We start from the raw sequence: 21,686 nt of genomic DNA, 5'->3' as shown, positions 1-21,686 counted from the left end.
GCTGTCTGACCACCTTCCCACAACCCACAAGTGCAGTGTGTCTGTGCATAGATCATCGGTTTTCCCCTCTTGAAACTCTTGGATGCCCTTGAAGGAGGCAGAAACCCTGGGAGACTCAGTCTGCTTCTTTGAGATCCAAGTTGGCCTGGCCTTACTCTCTGGGTGGACATGTCCCTGAGCCAGCTCTGAGTACTGCATTTTCGGACCAAATTTCCACCTCTGAGGTCACAATTTTCCCTATGTAAATACAAAAATGAGAGCCCCCTTTCTGCACTGAGTTTAAGTTATCACCATTCGGATCCTCTGAGAGTTTCCATGCTGGGGGGATGCTTGCATTCTCTCTTGTCTCTTATTTGTTCCATCGTCTTTTCTCCAAGCTCCTCCTCAGATCATCATCATGGTCATCTGTGCCTTGTCACCCTCCCTGGGCCTGCTGTCCCCTTCAGCATGGACACAGCCCCTCTTCCCCATGTCCCAGGTCATCACAATCACAGAGTTGATGTGAGTAGCAGATTTAGTGCAGGTTTAAGGAGAAGATTAGAGCACAGAAGATGAAACAACTTACAACGGACTATTAAGGCTCTCTTGTAACATTTCCTGACCATATCAGCCCGATGTCCTTTCCTAGTTGTTTCTCTTCTTAGGCCCCTATCCTCCACATCTGTGGTACTCTTCCCTCTCCTCTTGCCTGTATTTTCCCTTATGCTTCCCCAAGTTCAGAGGCCTTTGAACACTTCCTGGGGACCACCAGGAAAAATAGGAAATTCCTATTACTTTATTACACAGATCGATTTATTGATAGTTTCCTTTGCCTCCAGTTCCCATTTCATAATCTTGAACTTTCAGAATCAAAATACCATAAGTGGTATCCTTAAAAGAAAACTATGCACTCTAGGCTTCCAGCTTCAGCAGCAGCCCAGACCTCTGAATTTTTTAAACAACTTCAAAGCTTCTGGCTCAGGTTTTATTAGTTTCATGGTGAAAGCACCTGTGCTTTCTCCTTCCAGGAGTCTGTAGGTGGAAGGAGAGCCGTTCTCAAGCTAGTCTCTCCCTTACCTGGTCAAACATCAGAGCCGGGGCTTTTTTCTGCTCTTACATAGGTAAAAATACTTCTCGAGAACATGGTTTCTTAGAGATGAATCATGTCTCTGGCATCAGACAAAAGATCAAGTTGAGGATTGGCCACATCAAAGGATGCAAAAAATTCTCCTCTCCACTACTCCCACCAGGAAAATAAGGCGCCTCTGGATCATGGAGCCAACACAAATAGGCAGCAAACACATGGAGAGTCAAACTGAAGAACAAACTCTTGTTGTATACAAAAGAATATTCCAGAGATCTGAAACACAGTTTTAACTTCAAGGTGCATAATATTTACACATCAGATATTTAAGTCCTATTTCCTGTGGTCCCTGTGAAAGAAGCTTTTTGTTCCCCTACTCTATGCCAAGAGTGTAATTCTCAGAATGGTCCTGGGAGTTGGGGTTATTACTCTCACCTAACAAGCAGTGTAACTGAGGCCCACAGAGGTTAAGATTTTTGCCTAATTTAACACAAATTAGTGCCAGAAGAACGGTTAAAATCTTGTTCTTCAAATTACAAGTCCCTAGCAATTTGTGTTTCCCCAAAATACAGAAGATACTAAGTCAAACATCCAAGTGGCAATCTACCTCTTAGTGTTTGCCTCTTGCCCCAAATCCTCCAAAAACTGCATCAAATGAGGGGACATAAGGGGCAATGAGAAAATAAAATATGAAGACAGCTTTCTAAGGCAGCAGAGAGGAACATGAAAAACAAATACAGCATTAAATATGTCAGCCTCTGTTTATTAAGTATACTGGTAACCTATTAGTTGATAAAAGTATTTGAATTATTAATTATTCTTTGGAGAAATCTATTTGTTTACTGCTCTGCCTCTCCAGGATAGGGAGAACACTTTTTTTTTTTTTTTTTTTTTGATCACAAAATGCTGGAAATTTTTAGCTTCACGAATCTTATGAAGGAAGGGCAGGATTTCCAGCCCAAGCCTCATAGCCTGAGTGAGGAGAACACAAAGTGAAAAATGAGAAGTATCAGTACACAGGGGTTGTATTTTTCTAATTGGTAACCTGAGACAAGGCAGTTTCAAACTCTCCCGGACAAACTGTTAAAGGTCCAGACACAAACAGGATTTGGGAGCATGAGAGAGCAGCCCACAGGCTGTCTGGATCCCATTGGAGCTACTGTTGTCAATGTGCTATCATTATAAGGGGTTCATGCTTCACTACAGAAGGGCCCTGGGTGACACCTCTCCCACCCTCTCTCGTTTTTCACCAAGCAATGAAGTTTAAATATTATACCTGCAAACCCACAGGTTGTTAGAGTCTAGAACTCAGACCCCACCTAAATTCTCAGAACCCAAAAGTGAAAAGGTGAATTGCTATGTGGGTGGAGGTGGGAGGGAAAGTGGCAGTGGCTGCAGCAGGAGCTCACAGCTCTAGACAGCCCTGTTGATCAATGTGCTCTCTCCCACCTTTACCTTTCTGATGACACACATCTCACAAGCCTGTTTTCTCATCTGCATAATGGGAATAATAATTACAGAATTATTGTTGTGAGAATTAAATGAGACAGTCTATATAAAACACATATCACAATGCCTAGTTCACAATAAGCAATAAATTAATAATTGGTATAATATTAAAATAATTAATAATTATTTTTATTTCCCTTTTACAGTCCTGAGGAATTGTTTCATGTTGCAGTGTTACCCATCTTATTACCCAGTGCTAGGAAACAAGATATCTGAGTTCCAGTCCTGGTCTTCTGCTAATGAACTCTGAGTTCTTGGATGGCTTGCTTCATCTTTCCAGAATGACTAAATCTCCATCTCCATGTTCCAGAAATTCTAATAAATAGCATTGATGAAATAATCCCCCTCCAAAAATCTTGTCTTAGTCTCTATTCTAAATAAATACTGAAGTTACTGTTGAATTTTAATAATGTATATGTAGACTTCAAGTTAGCATATTTTTATTACTTATCTTTAATAGATATTGTGTCCCACATAGAATTTAATTTAGAGAACTTTTAGCTGAAGTTAGCTGTGGACTAATGAGGACTCAGCTACACACATACCCTTAAAAGTAAGTCCATAACAGTTCATGCTCACTATGGTAAAATTTGCTTTGCCAATTTCTATAGTACTACTGATTCCTGCATTTAAACAGTATATTCGAGATAATCAAAATATGGGATTATAAAAATAAGAAAACAGAATTTGAATTCCATCATTTCTGTCATTTTCTGTGACCATGTGGAGTTTTTTGATATTTTAAAATTTTCAACTGTAGAGACATATGAAAGATGCTAAATTCAATCCCAAAGAAACAGACATGGATAGCACTGTGATTTCCAGAAATTAATGTGAAATGGGATTTTTATGACTCTGACAAAATTATCCCTAAGTTTAAGATTTTTCCTATTTGTATGTTGGTTGCTCCATGTGAAAGAAAACTTTAAAATTAAATTAATAAGAAGTGTTCTTTATGAAATAATGCCCTTTGCAGCAACATGGATGCAACTAGAGATTATCATACTAAGTGAAGTAAGTCAGAAAAAGATAAATACCATATGACATCACTTATATGTGTAATTTAAAATATGGCACAAATGAAGGTATCTACAAAACAGAAACAGACTCACAGACATAGAGAACAGACTTGTGGTTGTCAAGGGGGAAGGGAGTAGGGAAGAAAGGACTAGGAGTTTGGGGTTAGCAGATGCAAACTATTATATACAGGATGGATAAATGACAAGGTCCTACTGTATAGCACAGGGAACTATATTTGATATCCTGTGATAAACCATAATGAAAAGAATATTAAAAAAGAATGTCCATAAGTATATAACTGGGTCACTTTGCTGTACAGCAGAGATTCGCACATTGTAAATCAGCTATATTTCAATTTTTAAAAATTTTAATAAATGAATAAATAAAATGCAAATCCAAAAGAAGTGTTATTCAATTAACTATGAGTCAAGATAGACTGACAAATTTTAACCCAAATGTGCAAAGATCGATTACAATGAAGCTCAGGCTGAAAAACAAAAACTGTAACATTATTCATTACGATGTTCAGTAACTGAAAATTTCACTTTCTGCATTTCCTTTCCAGTCAGTATTCTTATTCATTTTGTTTCCTGATTATGACAAAATAATTTTGTCATACAGAGAAAGGGGGTGTTAAAAACAATGACTCACTCCATAGGCCATAAACACTAGGTTTGCTCCTGGTTCTGTCAACCAGAGATAAGGGGGTTGGGCTGGTTTCAGAGTTGGAAAGGGTGGTCCATGGGGAAACTCTAACCTAAAGGCATGTTTTCTTTGAACTGCAGGGTGTTGGGTCACATAGTATTGTTATTTATTTGTTTGTTTATTTATTTATTTAAATTATTTAAATAAATATTATTTTAAAATTAGGATTTTCTGGATATATGCCCAGGGGTGGGACTGCAGGATCATATGGTAGCTGTATTTTTAGTTTTTTAGGGAACCTCCATACTGTTCTCCATAGTGGCTGCACCAAGAAAACCATAATTCAATAAGATACATGCACCACAACATTCATTGCAGCACTATGTACATTAGCCAAGACATGGAAGCAACCTAAATGTCCACTGACAGTTGAATGGATAAAGAACATGTGGTATATATATGTACAATGGCATATTACTCAGCCATAAAAAAATGAAATAATGTCATTTGCAGCAGCATGGAATGACCGAGAGATTATCATACTGAGTGAAGTAAGTCAGAAAGAGAAAGACAAATACCATATGATATTACTTATACGTGGAATGTTTAAAGAAAAATGATACAAATGAACTTATATACAAAACAGAAATAGATCCACAGACCTAGAAAACAAACTTACGGTTAGCAAAGGGGAAAGGGGGAGGAGGGATAAATTAGGAGTTTGGGATTAACATATACACACTACTATATATAAAATAGATAACCAACTAGGACCTACTGTATAGCACAGGGAACTATACTCAATATTTTGTAATAATCTATGAGGGAAAAGAATCTGAAAAAAAAAAAATATATATATATGTATTTACAACTGAATCACTTCACTATACACCTGAAACTAACATAACATTGTAAATCATCTATACTTCACTAAAATAAAATAAATAATAAATATAACTGGAATTCAGCAGATTAGGAAATGGTAAAAAAAAAAAAAAAAAAGGTTTAATTTATGCCCAGAACTGTAAAGCCTTTTAGAAGCCATTAGTGACATTATTAAAATAAACACAATGGAAAGTGATGCAAAAAAATCAGAATTTTCATGTTGTATTAAAAATTTCTGAAATCTCTGAAAAAAATCTGGTAACAATATGCTGCCTCTTAACTGGAGGATCAGAGAGGCTAAGTAATTACCCCCACATTACTGAAACCAGCATGCCAGATCACCTGAGTAGAATTCCCAGGTCTTTCCCAATGTACTACTGGCCTATCGTGTGTGTGTGTGTGTGTGTGTGTGTGTGTTTAAGAGAGAAAAGGCATCATGGCAGGTGTCAGTGCAAGGGGCAGGAGGCGTCCAGAGAGGACTCCATTTCAGCATATTGAGAGGACTTTACTTTGAAGAGGAATAATACTGTATCAAGTACTGGGCCATATTCTCTCTCCTTCAGCCCCCAAGTACATGTCTGTAGCTGCACTTACTGAGCACCTGTGATGTACCAGGCACTGCCCACTCACTATTACATTCATCCCTCCAAAATCCCTGCACTTAAATTCTCTCAACCCCATGGTTCCCAAACTTCCAGATGCACAAGTGGACTCATAGGATAGCTTAAATTTTCAGGGGAAATACAGCAGTGCCTAATGTTTCTTGGAAATTGGACAAAGTAGTAGTTTAAAGTAGTTCACAGTTTCAATATTAGATCATGCTACATTCCTTTTGATGTCATCAAACTTTGCAAAACTGGGTTTTCCACAGGTTCTGTGATTTAAAAAAAGCAAGTACTGTGTGAAAATCAGTGTGGATTGATCTTCCCCAAAATCCAGAAGTTGTGCAGTGTCCACCAGGAGCACACATACATTCCATTAGTAAGAAATTGTGATTATTTAAGGATGAAATAAAAATTATTTTTCTTTCAATTTATGTGTATTCTTTTTTCAAATAGCTCCTAAGTTGTTAGGACTTAATTACGAAGTTGATTTGGACCTAACTACTTAATAAACAGGACTGTTGGACATTTCTTTTGGCTTAGAGGCACTGCATAAAAAAAATTACCAAGACCCAGGGGACCAGAAACAAGAGTTTTAGAACCTCTTTGTAGAGGTAAAGAAATGGGCTCAGAGAAGTTAACTAACCTGTCCAAGGTGATAAAACTGGGATTTGAATCAATATGTATCTGATTCCAAAGTCTTTTTTTTTTTTCTACCACCCTATATTGCCTCCTGCCTGTCAGACAACAAACCATCTCCATCAGTACAAACAGAGGGTCAGACTTGGTCACTGCCCCATCAAGAGATTCAGAAATGTAGTCAAGTCTTCTGTGGGGGCTACAGTAACCCTGCCAGCATGATGTTACTCACCCCAAATATCTATAATCCTCCAGTAACCTCCATTCTGCCTCCCCAACTGATGTTCTCTGTCTGGCTCATAACATACACCAAACTCAGGTCCCTAAGGACAAAGACCACCCCTTATACAAAATAACTCGGCTTATAATATATAGAGACATGATGTCAATTCATGCCAGTTTGTGATGAAGGCTAGACATAGGATGTGGGAAATTCAGTAATGAAGAGGGCCCCATGAAAGGAGAACTGGTGGGGTTTCCTAATAACTAAGGGGAATCTTTCTGACTGTACACTTCGGGAAATTCTCAGACTTAGAATGACTGGAATAAGACGTGATGTTAGAATTACTTCCAAAGGGTGTAGTAAACATTACAGAAGTCTTTCTTTCACCATTAATGAATGCAGCTTCTTCAAAACAAAAAAGTAGGCAAAAGAAAATCCTGATAGCAAAATTATTGAATTTATTACCTAATGTCACACACAAAGAACAGTGGCTACATGTCTAATTTAATTATGATTTACATCAAGAGAAAAAAAGGCCAAAAATAATCAAATGCAAATGATAAAAAAACACCAGCTATTATACTGAAGGGAAGATAGGGGACTTTTCACATGCATTGCTATATCCCTCAAGGCCTTCTCCTCTGTAGGTGCTTAACGATTATGAGTGGGTTTGAATTGAACCAAATTATTGGACACCAAACTAAATACCGCAGTGAATTTGAAAATACTACCATGAGCTAAAACAAAACTCTCTAACCAAGATTTTTCTGTTTTTCTAAACCAACCACCATTAACAGATGAATTTTATGGTATGTAAATTAAACCCCAATAAAGCTGTTTTTTAAAAAAATGTTGTTAATATCTTCGAGGCTCTCTTAAAAATTGCACAGGTGATAGTTTAAAATTCTCTCTTTATCTTGTAAAAATTTACTTATTTTCCATTCACATTTCTTTTCATAGTTTTTAATTTCTCCAAGATACATAAGTAACACATGTATTCATAAGCATGCTTACAAAAAATTCAATAACTCAGGAGAATTGAGAAGGCAGTTTGACTAAATAATTAGGAGCATAGGTTTTGGTGACAGACTGGATTTAAAACTTGGCTCTACCACTTACTAACAAGTTACTTAAAACCTTTGTGCCTCACTTTGCTCATCTATAAAATGAAGATGATGATAATAATAATAATTTCATGAGTGTTTACCACGTGTCAAGGGCTGTTCTAATAAGCTTTTTAAAATATATATTTATTTATTTATTTATTTACTTATTTGGCTGCACCAGGTCTTAGCTGCGGCATGAGGGATCTAGTTCCCCGACCAGGGATGGAACACAGCTCCCTGCATTGGGAGCGCGGAGTCTTAACCACTGGACCACCGGGGAAGCCCCGGGAAGCCCCTGTTCTAATGAGCTTACGTGTATACCTCAATTAACCCTCATGGCAACCCCATTACTTAGGTACCACTTTTATTTACATTTTGCAGATGAGAAAACTGAGGCACAGAGCATTTAAGTAACTTGTTTAAAGCTCACAGTCACACAGCTAGTCTGTTTGTAAGGTGAGATATGAACTCTGAAATGTCTGTAGACTAGAAGAGCCTACACTCTTAACCACTGGTATCTTCCTCCTGGGATGGTAATGAGTACATGAAATGAAACAGGTAAAGCTTTAGGAGAGGGTCTGCCACATGCAATAAATGTTAGCTTTTATTACCTGTTATAAAGTAAAAAGTGAAAATCTCCCTTTATCTGTATTCCACTGCCCCCACCTCCTCAAAAGAAATCACTATTACACATATATTTTATATTTAAATATATATTTATTTATGTAAATGGAATAATACTAAACATTTTGTTTAGCTATTTGCTTTTAACTTACCTATATGTCTCTGGATACTTGGAAACATTTACATGAGAGTGCACAAGGATCATTTAATTTAGGATAAAGATGATGGTTTAATTCAGTGGAGAAGATGAATGTGAGAAATGACAACATAAGAAAAGGGGCTTTAAGTCTCCAGGGCAACAAACTGTGAGAAGGTAGATATATGGAGAAACTAATAGAAGATCTAATGAGTAAAGTTTGTTAAATAGATTCTTCTAGTGCTGTCTCTGAGCTCATAGGGGTCTAGAGTTGACCTGGGTGATTAACTTCTCTCCTTCCTGGTAGACAGGGGAGGGGGGATAACTTTATAAATGTATGCCCTTCTTTTAGGCAAATAGAGAAAGGGCAGAGAGCTTTTCTTATCTCTGTTTTTTCTCACTTGCCTTCAGCTCAAAATAAGCCTTATGCCAAAGTGGCATATTTTGGGGTGGCATATTATGCTCCCCCTTCACTACTGATGACAGGGAAAAAATTCATTCCTAGCTCACTGTAGACTGCTGCTGTACTCTAGCTTCCCAGGGGGTGACTCTGAAGGACAGGAACGAGGGATGATCATTCCAGTAAGCAGAACACTGAGCAGTACATTTGGTCTTGATGCTGATGATGATAAGCAGTCATCAACTCAGCCTGGAGGACGAAGTGATCGTAAGTAAGAATATACATAAATTCCTGGGAAATCACAAGTCACTTGACTGGTTCATCAAGGGTCTGGAACAAACAAGATAGAAATATTATAAGACCAAAGACATGGAGGTCTGGGAAAGTAACACCTGAATGAACTTACGCAAGTAAGCACAAAAATGTGTGGATCTTTGTGTCTCATTCACATCAATGCCTGAAGGAGAACATCTACCTAGGAGGAAGCACTGAACACCTGTGTGGATGTAATCATGCATACAATGGAGGTCAGCCTGCCTCTGTCCTCAGTTACCGCATGAACATAATGGGCCTATGAACAACATGGCACAGTAATGGACATGGAAGCTATTCATGAGCCCAACTACAGTTCACCTAGCTGCTGCCACTGCTACTACAGATTTGACTTGTCAGTATTAAGGACTGAATCTGAGCCCTCAATATGGTACCATTCCTCAAGTGGGCCAAACGGTTACTTGAGACAATATATCTGATTAAATCAGATATTGCAGGTATGTGTATGCCTTCATTGTCCTCAGTGCATCAGCCAGCAACACCAGGCTGTGCTAAATATTCCTCCTCCATATTCCTCAATATCTCAGCAAAACCTTATCATAGCACTAACCATACTGTATTCTAATTTTCTGTGTCTATTTCAACCAAGCTGCCAATTTCTTGATGGCAGAGTCTAGGTGTTATTTTTCAAGAGTTTCCTAGCCCTATTACAGGGTCAGACCATACACCACATGCTTTATAAATATTTGGTAAGTAAACGAATAAGTTAAAAAAACTCATGCAAACACCAAAATGAGGGATACTAAGAACTATAACTGGGGCAGTGGCAGTACGTTTAGAGAATCCTCTGTCCTTGGTCCATCAGTCCATGCATGCCGCTGTCACTGTCACTACAGCAAGATTAGATAGCCTAAATGTAAAATAGATAGTTAGTGGGAAGCAGCTGCATAGCACAGGGAGATCAGCTCGGTGCTTTGTGACCACCTAGAGGGGTGGGATAGGGAGGGTGGGAGGGAGATGCAAGAGAGAGGGGATATGGGGATATATGTATACATATAGCTGATTCACTTTGTTATACAGCAGAAACCAACACAACATTGTAAAGCAATTATACTCCAATAAATATGTTAAAAAAAAAAAAAAGATTAGATAGCCTTTCATAACCATACTAGGATCAGGGTAGAAGGAGACTCAGACCAGACAGTAATTTGGTTGGTGAAACTATTTTATTATCTATTCATTATTAATCACCATGATTATCACAATGACACAAAAGCCTAGTATTAAAAATCTGTCATGTGTCTGATACTATACACAGAAAATCCTAAAGATGCCACCAGAAAACTACTAGCACTAATCAATGAATTTGGTAAAGTAGCAGGATGCAAAATTAATGCATAGAAATCTCTTGCATTCCTATACACTAACAATGAAAAATCAGAAAGAGAAATTAAGGAAACACTCCCATTTACCTTGCAACAAAACAGATAAAATACCTAGGAATAAACCTACCTAAGGAGGCAAAAGACCTGTATGCAGAAAACTATAAGACACTGATGAAAGAAATCAAAGATGATACAAACAGATGGAAAGATATATCATGTTCTTGGATAGCAAGAATCAACATTGTGAAAATGACTACACTACCCAAAGCAATCTACAGATTCAAAGCAATCCCTATCAAATTACCAATGGCATTTTTCACAAAACTAGAACAAAAAATTTCACAATTTGTATGGAAACACAAAAGACCCCAAATAGCTAAAGCAATCTTGAGAAAGAAAAACAGAGCTGGAGGAATCAGGTTCCCTGACTTCAGACTGTACTACAAAGCTACAGTAATCAAGACAGTAAGGTACTGGCACAAAAACAGAAATAAGATCAATGGAACAGGATAGAAAGCCCAGAGATAAACCCATGCGCATATGGTCACCTTATCTTTGACAAAGGAGGCAAGAATATACAATGGAGAAAAGACAGCCTCTTCAAGAAGTGGTGCTGGGACAGCTACATGTAAAAGAATGAAATTAGAACACTTCCTAACACCATACACAAAAATAAACTCAAAATGGATTAAAGACCTAAATGTAAGGTCAGACACTATCAAACTCTTAGAGTAAAATATAGGCAGAACACTCTATGACAAATCACAGCAAGTTCCTTTTTGACCCACCTCCTAGAGTAATGGAAATAAAATCAAAAATAAACAAATGGGACCCAATGAAACTTAAAAGCTTTTGCACAGCAAAAGAAACCATAAACAAGACAAAAAGACAACCCTCAGAATGGAGAAAATATTTGCAAATGAAGCAACTGACAAAGGATTAATCTCCAAAATATACAAGCATCTCATGCAGCTCAGTATCAAAAAAACAAACAACCCAATCCAAAAATTGGCAGAAGACCTAAACAGACATTTCTCCAAAGAAGATATACAGATTGCCAACAAACACATGAAAAGATGCTCAACATCACTAATCATTAGAGAAATGCAAATCAAAACCACAATGATGTATCACCTCACACAGGTCAGAATGGCCATCATCAAAAAATCTACAAACAATAAATGCTGGAGAGGGTTTGGAGAAAAGGGAACCCTCTTGCACTGTTGATGGGAATGTAAATTGATACAGCCACTATGGAGAACAGTATGGAGGTTCCTTAAAAAACTAAAAATAAAACTACCATATGACCCAGCTATCCCATTACTGGACATATACCCGAGAAAACCATAATTCAAAAAGCTACACATACCACAATGTTCACTGCAGCATTATTTACAATAGCCAGGACATGGAAGCAACCTAAATGTCCATCAACAGATGAATGGATAAAGAAGATGTGGCACATATATACAATGGAATATTAGCCATAAAAAGGAACGAAACTGAGTTATTTGTAGTGAGGTGGATGGACATAGAGTCTGTCATACAGAGTGAAGTAAGTCAGAAAGAGAAAAATACCGTATGCTAATGCACATATATGGAATCTAAAAAAACGGTACTGATAAACCTAGTGGCAAGGTAGGAATAAGGATGCAGACATAGAGAACGGACTTGAGGACACAGGGCCGGAAGGTGAAGCTGGGATGAAGTGAGAGCGTGGCATCGACATATATACACTACCAAATGTAAAATGGATAGCTAGAGGGAAGCTGCTGCATAGCGCAAGGAGATCAGCTCAATGCCTTGTGATGACCTAGAGGGGTGGGATAGGGAGGGTGGGAGGGAGATGCAAGAGAGAGGGGATATGGGGATATATGTATACATATAGCTGATTCACTTTGTTGTACAGCAGAAACTAACACAATATTGTAAAACAATTATACTCCAATAAAGATATAAAAAAAAAAATCTGTCATATGTTTCTATAGCACTAGCACCTAGCAGAGTGCCTGGCATGAGGCAAACACTCTATATATATCTGTAGAATGAATGACTCAATGTCCAAATTAATGAATGAAAGGTAGCATGGAATATTGAAAGTACTATGGGTTTCACAGACAGGCGGGCCTGGATTTTATTCCCAGCTCTACCATTTAATATTTATGTAACTTTGAAGCTAAGATATAAATAATAATACCTTCTGAATTACTTGGTTGAAAGCATCAGAAAACCATCCCAAACAATCACAATCAAAAACAAACAAACAAATACATGGGGAATTTCATTGGCTTGCATAATTGGGAAATTCAAGTAGTGGAAATCTCTTCAGCTCTGTTTGCACCCAAGGAATCAAATGATATGACTGAAAATCTGAAGACCAACCTCTGCTTAGTTTTATTCTCAGACAACTTTTCTCCACGTGGTAGCAAGATGGCTGCTAGATGCTCCAAGCTTGCATGGTTCATATAACTCATGTTCCAAAAAAAGAACAAGAACAAAAAAGTTCCCTCTCTCAGCAGTTGTCTACATCAAACCCAGAAAAGGTTCTCACTGGTACTTCTGGAATACCTGCCCCTTCAACTAATCATTGTATCCAACCTTGGAAAAGGGTGTGGAGGCCAGTGAAAGCACATGAAGAATTACTTAAGTTTGGGGAGAGACAGTTCACTAAAGGAAAAATTTCCAAGCAGACAAAAAGTAACATATTTGCACTATAATTATCTTTCAGCATTGATGTGATGATTAACAGCAAAATCCCATGTAAAGCATTTACTAAGTAGTAATAAACACTCAACAAATAGCAGCTTTATTAATAACAAAGCTTTTAGGGGAATGGAGTTCAACGTAATTACAAGAATTACACATTCAAATTGAATTTTCTCCTTATTTGAATACAACAAAAACCTACTTATTTTTAAATGTTGAATTTTGTGTGTCATACTGCCCTAATTTAAAAAACAGAAAATTATTGGTATCATTGAAAACTAAGGAAGAGAACCTGGTGGTTAAAAATTCTCAATATTTAGAGTTAGGCCATTTGATATTATCAAATTGGCTCATATAGTCAGGTTTCCTCTCTTGCTTATTTGCTGATTTAAAGAAAAAAAAAAAAGGATTCCAAATGCAATTTGGTATACAGAATTGGACCCTGGAACAGAAAAGAACATTACTGCAAAAACTGGTGAAATCTAAATAAAGCCTGTAAATTAGTTAAGTGATATTCCAATGTTAATTCCATTTTGATAAATGAATCATGGTTATATAAAATGTTAATATTAGAGGAAGCTGGGTAAAGGGTGTTTAGGAACTCCTTGTTTTATCTTTGAAAACTTTCTACAAATCTAAAATTATTTTAAACTAAAAAGTTTTTTTAAGGCAAATATGAAAAGAGAAAAGTACTTGGAGGACACGCAAAATGGAGCACACAGCAAAAAAAAGACAAGCTCTTGCTCTCAAGGACCTTGTAGTCCTATTGAGGCAGGAAATGACCTTGAAATAATTTATGAAACAATATTTCATCCCATGAGAGAGGCAGTGTTACACAGTGATGAAGAGGACAGACTGCCTGTCTCTGCCGCTTAATAGCTGTGTGATACTGGGTAAGTTACTTAAACTCTACACCTCAGTTTCTTCATCAGTAAAAGGGGATGATAATAAAAGTACCTACCACAGGATTGTTTTGAGGATTTAACAACATGTAAAACACTTAGAGCCGAGTACCTGGTAAACTTTATAATAATGTTTGCTATTATGATTATATTATAAAGTACAAAAATAAACAGCACTTCCAAACTGGAAAGCAAGAAGTAAAACTGTCACTGTTTGCAGATGACATGATACTATACATAGAAAATCCTAAAGACACTGCTAAGAAATGACTAGAGCTCATCAGTGAATTCAGTAAATTGCAGGATACAAAATTAATACATAGAAATCTGTTGCATTTCTATACACTAACAATGAACTATCAGAAAGAGAAATTAAAGAAATAATCCAATTTACAATTGCATTGAAAAGAATAAAATACCTAGGAATAAACCTACCTAAGGAGGCAAAAGACCTATACTCAGAAAACTGTAAGACACTCATGAAAGAAACTGAAGATGACAAAAACAGATGGAAAGATTTACCATGTCCTTGTATTGGAAGACTTAATATTCTTAAAATGACCATACGACCCAAGGCAATCTACAGATTTAACGCAATTCCTATCAAAATACCAATTACACTTTACATAGAACTAGAACAAATAATCCTAAAACTTATATGGAACCACAAAAGACCCTGAATTCCCAAAGCTATCTTGAGGAAAACAAACAAACAAACAAAATACACAAAAAAAACAAAGCTGGAGGTATCATGCTCCCTGACTTCAGATTATACTACAAAGTTACAGTATTCAAAACAGTACAGTACTGGCACAAAAATAGACAAATAGATCAATGGAGCAGAAGGCCTAGAAATAAACCCACATATTAATGGTCCATTAATCTGTGACAAAGGGGGTAATAATATACAATGGAGAAAAGAGAATCTCTTCGATAAGTGGTGCTGGGGAAACTGGACAGCAACATGTAAAAGAATGAAATTAGAACATTCTCTAACACCATATACAAAAATAAACTCAAAATGGATTAAAGCCCTAAGTGTAAGACCTGAATCCCTAAAACTCCTGGTTGAAAACATAGATGGAACACTCTTTGATATAAATCGTAGAAATATGTGCCTGGATCTGTCTCCTAAAGCAAAGGAAACAAAAGCAAAAATAAACAAATAGGACCTAATTAAACTTAGAAGTTTTTGCACAGCAAAGGAAACCATCGACAAAATGAAAAGACAGCCTACAGAATGGGAGAAAATATTTGCAAATAATATGACTGATAAGGGGTTAATATCCAAAATATAGAAACAGCTCTTACAGCTCAACATCAAAAGAACAAACAACCATGTCAAACAATGGGTAGAAGACCTGAATAGACACTTCTCTAAAGGAGACATACAGATGGCCAACAGGCATATGAAAAGATGCTTAACATCACTAATTATTAGAGAAATGTAAATCAAAACCACAATGAGGTATCACCTCACACCTGTCACAATGGCTATCACCAAAAACTCTACAAATAACAAATGTTGGAAGGATATGGAGAAAAGGGAATCCTTATACACTGTTGGTGGGAATGTAAAGTGATGCAGTCACTATGGTAAACAGTATGGAGGTTCCTCAAAAAACTAAAAGTAGAAATACTCTTGGTTAGATATCTGGAAAAAATGAAAACACTAATTCGAAAATATACTTGCACCCCAATGTTCACAGCAGCACTATTTATGATAGCCAAGACATGGAAGCAACCCAAGAGCCCATCAACAGATGACTGGATTAAGAAGACATGGTAGGGCTTCCCTGGTGGCGCAGTGGTTGAGAATCCGCCTGCCAATGCAGGGGACGTGGGTTCGTGTCCCGGTCCGGGAGGATCCCACATGCCGCGGAGCGGCTACGCCCGTGAGCCACAGCTACTGAGCCTGCGCATCTGGAGCCTCTGCTCCACAATGGGAGAGGCCGCAACGGTGAGAGGCCCACGCACCGCGATGAAGAGTGGCCCCCGCTCTCCGCAACTGGAGAAAGCCCGCGCACAGAAACAAAGACTCAACACAGCCAAAAATAAATAAATAAATTAATTAATTAATTTTAAAAAAAAGAAGACATGGTATATACACATGGAATATTACTTTATATATAATGGAATATTACTCAGCCATAAAAAAGAATTAAACACCTCCATTTGCAGCAACATGGATGGATCTAGAGAATATTATGCTCAGTGAAGTAAGTCAGACAAAGACAAATACTGTATGTTATCACTTATATGTAGAATCTAAAACATAATACAAATGAATGTATACACAAAACCGAAACATATTCATAGATATAAAAAACAAACTTGTGGTTACCAAAGAGGAAAGGGAAGGGAGGAGGGACAAATTACGGGTATGGGATTACCAGATACAAACTACTGTATATAAAATAGATAAGCAACAAGGGTATACTATATAGCACAGGGAATTATAGCCATTATCTTGTAATAACCTACAATGGAGCATAATCTGCAAAAATACTGAATTATTATGTGGTAAACCTGAAACTAACACTAACTTGATTTAATATTGTAAATCAAGTATACTTCAATTTTTTAAAAAAATAGATAGCATTATCCTTTGTTTCCAGGATGTAGAAATGACCAATTCTGCTACTAATGTTGCTTTAAAAAGTGTTTTGGGTTAAGTTAAGAAGTCTTTAGTTTCTTTGAGTAGTATAACTTTGTGAGAGCTTCCTTTAGACATAAGTAATTTGGGGTTCTTTTCCACTGCATACATTTATTAAAAGGGGTTTTCACTGCTTTCATGTCTACCAGGTGTGAATGAGGTTCCTGTTTGGCTGCACTGTTTCCAGCATTTGTTAGTTGTGTATGTGAGAGAGAGTCAGGGAGGAAGGGAGGACTAGATATAAGGGTTTAAAATATAGTACTGTATTTATGTTTATCAAAATTTTCATTTTGTCTCTATTTTTTCATGGAAAATCTAAATTACTCTTCATTATAATTAGTTATAGCTTCTTAGTAGTCTTATGTCTTAGTTCTTACTTTAATCTAGCTTTATAGTTTTCTTTCTATAATAGAGACCTTTGAATTTTGCAAGCTTTGTTATCATTTGTCATTTAGTTATATATTATAATAGAAATGATATATAACTGGGCTATAATATATAATTTTCCTTACTTATACATGTTCTATTCCTTGACTTTTATTTTGTGTTCTATTCCTTGGTAACTATTTGGATTCTGTGACTTCTTTTTGATCTTGATTCTTTTAATGATTTTAAATGATACTTGTTACCTTTTAAAATCTGTGTTCTGCTTTGATATATTAAAGAAAACCTTATGCCCTTAGAAAACACATACACACAATAAAAAGTCCCAATAACTGTTCTGTCTCTAAAACAATCCAGTTGTTTTCAATGTCAATCAAAATATGGGAGAAGAGGGGACAGAGTAGAGCAAATATTCCCAGAGTGATTGACTGCCATGGCACTTATAGACACAATCTGGAGTAAATTATTTGCTTCTCTCTCTTTTTTTAAAACCACAAAAAGCAATATAGGCATGAATATGAATTACTTCTACAAAGTGTAGGTCATGTAATCTGATGTAGCTGAGGAGCTAAGTTTTTGTTTTACCAGTAGGCATAGAGTCCCCCTAGAAAAATAACTACCTTTGTTGAGAAAAATACCTTGAAGTGCTGTTTGGTAATGGAAAGGGAGTGCTTGCATTATAAGGATTACTAATGGGTCCCTAATTAAAAACAATAATAAAACAAAAGTTTAGGGTTGGAAGCCAGTAGAAATAGAAAAAGCCCAGCAGCAGGGCAGGAAGCAGATCTAGATGGTGACAGGTTTTTGGTTTTTTTTTTAGAACAGGGAAGCTTATCACTAAATTTTAAATTATCTATGGTACTGTGCTGGGTAAGGAGAATTACTTTCTCCTTCCCTTACCCCTTACTCTTCAGTCAAATCTGTTACACAGAACTGCTGTTTGCAAGTCCATCTGGAGGATGTCGAGCACACAAAGTTATATCCTACTTCAGGGTTGGGCTGAGACAAGGACAATCGCTTCCCTTCCTTCCTGAGGTATAACTTGTAAAAATTGGCACTGATGGAAAAAATGTCTAGCTCCATTCAGAAGTTTCCCTGCCCTTCCTCTTGCAAGCAAGGGAGGTGGGCTTGGTTACACACAGTCTGGATCGTTGCAGGTTATGGTTTGAGAGGAAAGAAAGGGATAGACAGAAAGGAAGAGTAAATGGTTTTGTTTTCACTTTCTCCCTTTGGTGGTAGAGGAAGGAAGCTTCAAGAAAAATGGAACCTAAGCAGAGGATGCGGTCACTCAGCTCATCCTGTCTTTCACTTTCTTCTCACTTCCCTTCCCTCTGTGTGCTCCTTCTTCCTCCTGTTTCTCAATTCTAGAACTTTCCATTAGCTGATGCATGGGGCTGCAGGGTGAGGGGGGCGCTGCAATGAGAGGCAACATTGCTGCAGCAGCTCACACTCCACTCAGAACAGGCTTAAATGTCACTTTGTTCGGTCGCCTCTCACCCAGATGGAATGGGAGGGCTGTATGTATCATCAGCTGCGTCCATTAAGGTATTTCACTGCCTTCCTTTCCTCTGTATAAACCCATCTTCTCCTGAATGTGAACTGTTTCCATGCATTTAAAAATTAAATTTGTGTCACTAGTCCTAATATTTGACTTACTCTATTTCAATCTTTGTGCCTTTTTCTTCTTTGTGCCTTTCTGTTTTGTTGCTCATATTCTCCACCCAAAAATTTTATTGATAAATACCACAAATGCTTTTCTTGTTTAAAAAGTAAATAACATCTATGATAAGATTTCTTTGGTTACTGTAATACACCACATTGTAATATTTAAAGTAGTTACTTCCTTGTGTCTCAGAAGACATTGGCATTATCAGCATCAGTAAAACTACTAGAACAAAACTATTTAAACCTCTTGTTTTTCTTTTATACTTAATCTGATCACCATGCTATGTTTATAGAGGTGAAAGAAAAAGTGCATTATGATATATAAAATCCCTAACATATAACGACAATGACAACAATACTAGCTAGCTAGCATTTATAGAACTCTTACCATACCATGCTCCATAAATACTGCTAAGTCTTTTATACACTTAATCCTCTCATTTAATTTCCAACACAATCCAAAGAAAAAGGTACTATCCCCATTTTTAGATAAGGAATCTGAAGCACAGAGAGGTTAAGTACTTTGTCACTATGACACAAAAGGAAACTGACCCCTTTAACATGATAACAAGTTCAGTCAGTGTGATCAGAACACCAAAGCAGAAAATCACAGTACAGCAGGGGAAAATTAAAGGTATAAAAAGGAAAACTATCAAAAATAAAGCATACAGATCAGTGACCTAAATATAAGAGCTAAAACCATAAAACTCTTAGAAGAAAACATAGACATAAATAATCATGACTTTGGACTTCGTGGTAGATTCTTAGATACAACACCGAAAGCATGAACAACCAAAGAAAAAATAGATAAATTGGACTTCATCAAAAGTAGAAACTCTATACATCAAAGGACATTATCAAAAGAGTGAAAAGACGACCTACAGAAAGGGAGAAAATACTTGCAAATCATATATCTGATAAGGGCTTAGCATCCAGAATATATAAGGAATTCTTACAACTCAACAGAAAAAAGACAAACAACCCAATTTCTTAAAATGGGTAGAAGACTTGAATAGACATTTATCTAAAGATTTACAAATGGATAACAAGCACATGAAAAGATGCTCAACATGAGTCACTACTCATTAGAAATACAAATCAAAACCATAATGAGATACAACTTCACACCTACTAGGATGGTTATAATTTTGAAAAATTTAACACACATAAAAAATGTTGATAAGAACATATAGAAATTGAAAACCTCATACATTGCTGGTGGGAATTTAAAATCGGAAGGACCTTCAAGAAGGTGGAGGCTTAAGACGTGGAGATCACCTTCCTCCCCACAAATACATCAAAAATACATCTACATGTGAAACAACTCTTACAGAACACCTACTGAATGCTGGCAGAAGACCTCAGACTTCCCAAAAGGCAAGAAACTCCCCATGTACCTGGGTAGGGCAAAAGAAAAAAGCAAAAACAGAGACAAAAGAATAGGGATGGGACCTGCACTTCTGGGATGCAGATGTGAAGGAGGAAAAGTTTCCACACACTAGGAAGGCCCTTCACTGGTGGAGATGGTGGGTGGGCGGGGGGGAAGCTTTGGAGCCATGGAAGAGAGCGCAGCAATAGGGGTGCAGAGGACAAAGCAGAGGGATTTCCGCACAGAGGGTTGGTGCTGACCAGCACTCACCAGCCCGAGAGGCTTGTATGCTCACCCGCCAGGGTGGGTGGGGGCTGGGAGCTGAGGTTCGGGCTTTGGAGGTCAGATCCCAGGGAGAGGACTGGGGTTGGCTGCATGAACACAGCCTGAAGGGGGCTAGTGCGCCACAGCTAGCCGGGAGGGAGTCCGGGAAAAACTCTGGACCTGCCTAAGAGGCAAGAGACCATTGTTTCAGAGTGCGTGAAGAGAGGAGATTCAGAGCACTGCCTAAATGAGTTTCAGAGGCAGGAGTGAGCCATGGCTATCAGCGTGGACACCAGAGACAGGCATAAAACGCTAACGCTGCTGCTGTAGCCACCAAGAAGCCTGTGTGCAAGCACAGGTCACTATTCACACCTTCCATCCCAGGAGCCTGTGCAGCCCGCCACTGCCAAGGTCCAGTGATCCAGGCACAACTTCCCCAGGAGAACACACAGCTTGCCTCAGGCTGTTGCAACTTCATGCAGGCCTCTGCCACCACAGGCTCACCCCATGTTCGGTACCCCTCCCTCCACCTGGCCTGAGTGAGCCAGAGCCCCCGAATCAGCTGCTACTTTAACCCCACCCTGTCTGGGCAGGGAACAGATGCCCTCAGGTGACCTACATGCAGAGGCGGGGCCAAATCCAAAGCTGAACCCCAGGAGCTGTGCGAACAAAGAAGAGAAAGGGAAATTTCTCCGTGTAGCCTCAGGAGCAGCAGATTAAATATCCACAATCAACTTGATGTACGCTGCATCTGTGGAATCCCTGAATAGACAATGAATCATCCTGAAATTGAGGCAGTGGACTTTGGGAGAAACTGTAGACTTGGGGTTTGCTGACTGCAACTGATTTGTTTCCGGTTTTATGTTTATCTTAGTTTAGTATTTAGAACTTATTATCATTGGTAGATTTGTTTACTGGTTTGGTGGCTCTCTTCTTTTTACTTTTTTATTACTTTTTTATTCTTTATTTTAACAATATTTTAAAATATTTTATCTTAATAACTTTATTTTCTTTATTTATTTTTATTCTCCCTTGTCTTCTGAACTGTGTGGCTGACAGGGTCATGGTGCTCCAGCTGGATGTCAGGCCTGAGCCTCAGAGATGGAAGAGCAGAGTTCAGGACATTGGATCACCAGAGACCTCCTGGCCCCACATAATATCAGTCAGCAAGACCTCTCCCAGAGATATACGTCTCAACGTTAAGACCCAGCTCCACTCCAACCAGCAAGC

Source organism: Balaenoptera borealis (genome assembly GCF_965194805.1).
Source record: "Balaenoptera borealis genome assembly, chromosome: 11".
Lineage (NCBI taxonomy): Eukaryota > Metazoa > Chordata > Mammalia > Artiodactyla > Balaenopteridae > Balaenoptera > Balaenoptera borealis.
The sequence above is the reverse complement of the archived record's forward strand: the minus strand, read 5'-3'. Positions refer to the sequence as shown.